The following is a 2,687-nucleotide window of genomic DNA, read 5'->3' as shown; positions in this document are numbered from 1 at the left end:
TCCTTCTGAACAATATTACTAATGAAAGTCATTTATTAACATGTGTGTTTGTATATATTTCACTGATCTGATGCTGGACCCAGGCGAGAACAGGGGCGGACCCACCTTAGAAAGGGGATATAAGAGCAAGTCCATTGGTTAGAAATCCTAATGGATTCTAATGAATAAATTAGTAATTAATTTTGTGATTTCAAAAGTTTAGAACATTTGCTACTCTAATTAATTTTCTGATCTTCCAATGCGAGAAACTGTTTGAAGTTTTTAAATATTTTTTTTAGCTGATAAGGAGAAGGAAGAAGAAAGAGGTCCACAAGAGAGAGAGGGGACATGAAGCTCTCTTCTATACATCAAAGCTGAAGCTCTCTTCTATACATCAAAGCTTGCTCTGAAAAATTAATGTAGGCATACTGCCCTGCAACCCACGCAGCCTACACAGAAGATAGAATATGTTTTAAAATAAGCTTGACAAGTTACGGCATCCGTGTGATGAAACCAATATCTCACAGCCACCTAGAAAGTTAAGGATGACAAAAACTAGTTAACAGAAACATCTAAACAGGCATATCCTACCCCACAAAAGGCATCCATCAAGAAACATAAGAGGATAGTGATTCAGTCACAGTGATCACAAAGTAGTAGTACAGAAATTCAAGCATTTGGAGACAAAGATGAATCAATTGACAAGGAATGATTTTCATAACATAAACGAATGAGAAGGGGGACTAAACAAATGCATAAATAAAAATGAATAGAGGTATTATTTTCTTAACAGAAACGAATGAGAAGGGGGTCTGAACAACCAAAAGCAGTAACTAAATCCTTGGCTCTAAGATGACCAGCTGGGCTGCTGAATTCAGGAAAAACATGTTGCAGTAGCATATTCTCCAGCTCGGATTTGTAGGGTTCAGCTTGCCTAAGTTTATCACAAAGTGTCCCAACAGCAAGTAGAGCACCATCCTTTTGGCGATAGGGCTTCTGTTCTAGAGGTGCTTCACCAAATCTAATCCAGAGAAACAAAGTAATTATATCACGTCGCAATTGAAGTTACAGCTTGAGGGTACCTATTAAATATGCCCACGATGAACTGTATGAATTTGGGGAAGTGTCTTTTCCACGCTTTCTGACCAGCTCAGTCACAAAGTCCATATCTGTAGAGCAAGTAATGTTACTATTTAAAAACATGTTTTATGATCATCAAAATTAGACAACGAAGACTTCAAGGACATACCATAACCCTTCCTCACATCATGCGGGTCTTCATCCCAAAGTACTTGGTCATCATTATTGAAGCACATTAGAGGGAAAATGATCTCAAATAGTAGAACATCAAGGTGGGGCTGCAGTAAGGTCTACATGCTATTCTTCGGGATACTGCATAGAGACACAACAAGTCAATAAGAAAACTGGTACCCCAAACATGATAAAGGAACCGAGATACAGATAAAGCCTTTATCAGTTTTCAAGGAAACAATAGAAACTGCAACTAGAAATTAATTTTACCCAAGCCTCTATCTGTGGCTGTGATTAAGGTTGTGAGAAGAGGTATATATAGATCATCTTCTCCGATTGAATGAGAGATCGAGATCAACTCCACAAAGTCGCGCTTTCTCTCTCTCTCTCTTTCTCTCTCTCTCTGCTCTGTTCTTCAATCTTCAACGAGAGGAGATCAAAGATGGAGTACGAACAGGACCAGCCTTACATTGATCATGACGAGGAGATTATGTACACAGGAGGACGCATGGGCCGTTATATCAGCCTACTTCGTAGAGAAAGGTCTCGTTCGTCAGCAGATCGATTCGTTCGATATCGTCGACGAGTCGTCTGATATCGAGATCCGACCTGAGTCCCAGCACAATCCTAGCCACCAATCTGATTTCGCCGAGGTTCTCTAGCTGCTACGGATTTGGCGATGGAGAGCAAGACGAGAGATTTCTCAGACAGAAAAGAAAAGCATCGAGGAAGAGGGAGAAGAGAGAGACGACCAATACCAACATGACACGTATGGGGTTTTTAGCAGTTCCAAAACCTCTTTGTTAAGAGGTGCTTTTATAGTTTTATCTCCTTTTATGTACTTTTTTATTTAGTTTTTTAAGTTTTTTTTTAAAAACCCCTTGCTAAAGCCTCCCGATATGGAAGTGGTCTAACTTTCTTGTGATCTGTAAGACAAAAAAAAGATATCTAGCTCTTTTGGTTTAAGTGGCTTTATGTGCCCCCACTTGATTCTAAATCCGGAGCCCCTTAAAACCGTTCTTACTCTCTTTTTTAATAGTCTTTCGACAATTTTCTACGTACTTTTGTTACCATTTCATACAATAATGTCTCTCTTTTTTTCTTTTTTTTTTGCTACATAAAATTACTCTTCTTTTCTTTACGAACTTTTTTTTCTTTTGAATACTAAATTTTCCATAATAAAAACTATAATTTATTCTAATTTCACTCTAACAATTATTACCATTATTTTAAAATTTTCAATACTTAGATTAATAAAACTAGAAGGAATAAAGGTTGTAACTATTATACGCAGTATATAATTTATAACATTACTTAAAAGGAAGATTTAAAATTATGAAAATTAATTATGAAAAAGTATGAAAATTATTATTTATTTGTATGGTTCATTTAAAATAAGATGTAATACTTTAGTGACTAATGTAAGTTTAAAAAAAATCTAATTCACTAAATTATTT

The 2,687-nt window shown here is 36.2% G+C and overlaps 1 long non-coding RNA gene across 1 annotated transcript; it reads right to left on the bottom strand.

Moving 5' to 3' along the window:
* Positions 1-592: 592 nt before the first annotated feature.
* On the bottom strand, positions 593-2,020 carry LOC106320529. Its single transcript, XR_001265858.1, has 4 exons — positions 1,501-2,020; positions 1,229-1,371; positions 1,062-1,148; positions 593-1,000 (listed from the first exon to the last, which is right to left on the bottom strand). It is a non-coding gene; the product is annotated as an uncharacterized LOC106320529 (long non-coding RNA).
* Between the last annotated feature and the right edge of the window lie 667 nt (positions 2,021-2,687).

The sequence above is a fragment of the Brassica oleracea genome, unplaced genomic scaffold, assembly GCF_000695525.1.
Source record: "Brassica oleracea var. oleracea cultivar TO1000 unplaced genomic scaffold, BOL UnpScaffold00951, whole genome shotgun sequence".
Classification (NCBI taxonomy): Eukaryota; Viridiplantae; Streptophyta; class Magnoliopsida; order Brassicales; family Brassicaceae; genus Brassica; species Brassica oleracea.
Note: the sequence above shows the minus strand (reverse complement) of the source record. Positions and strands in the feature narration are given on the sequence as shown.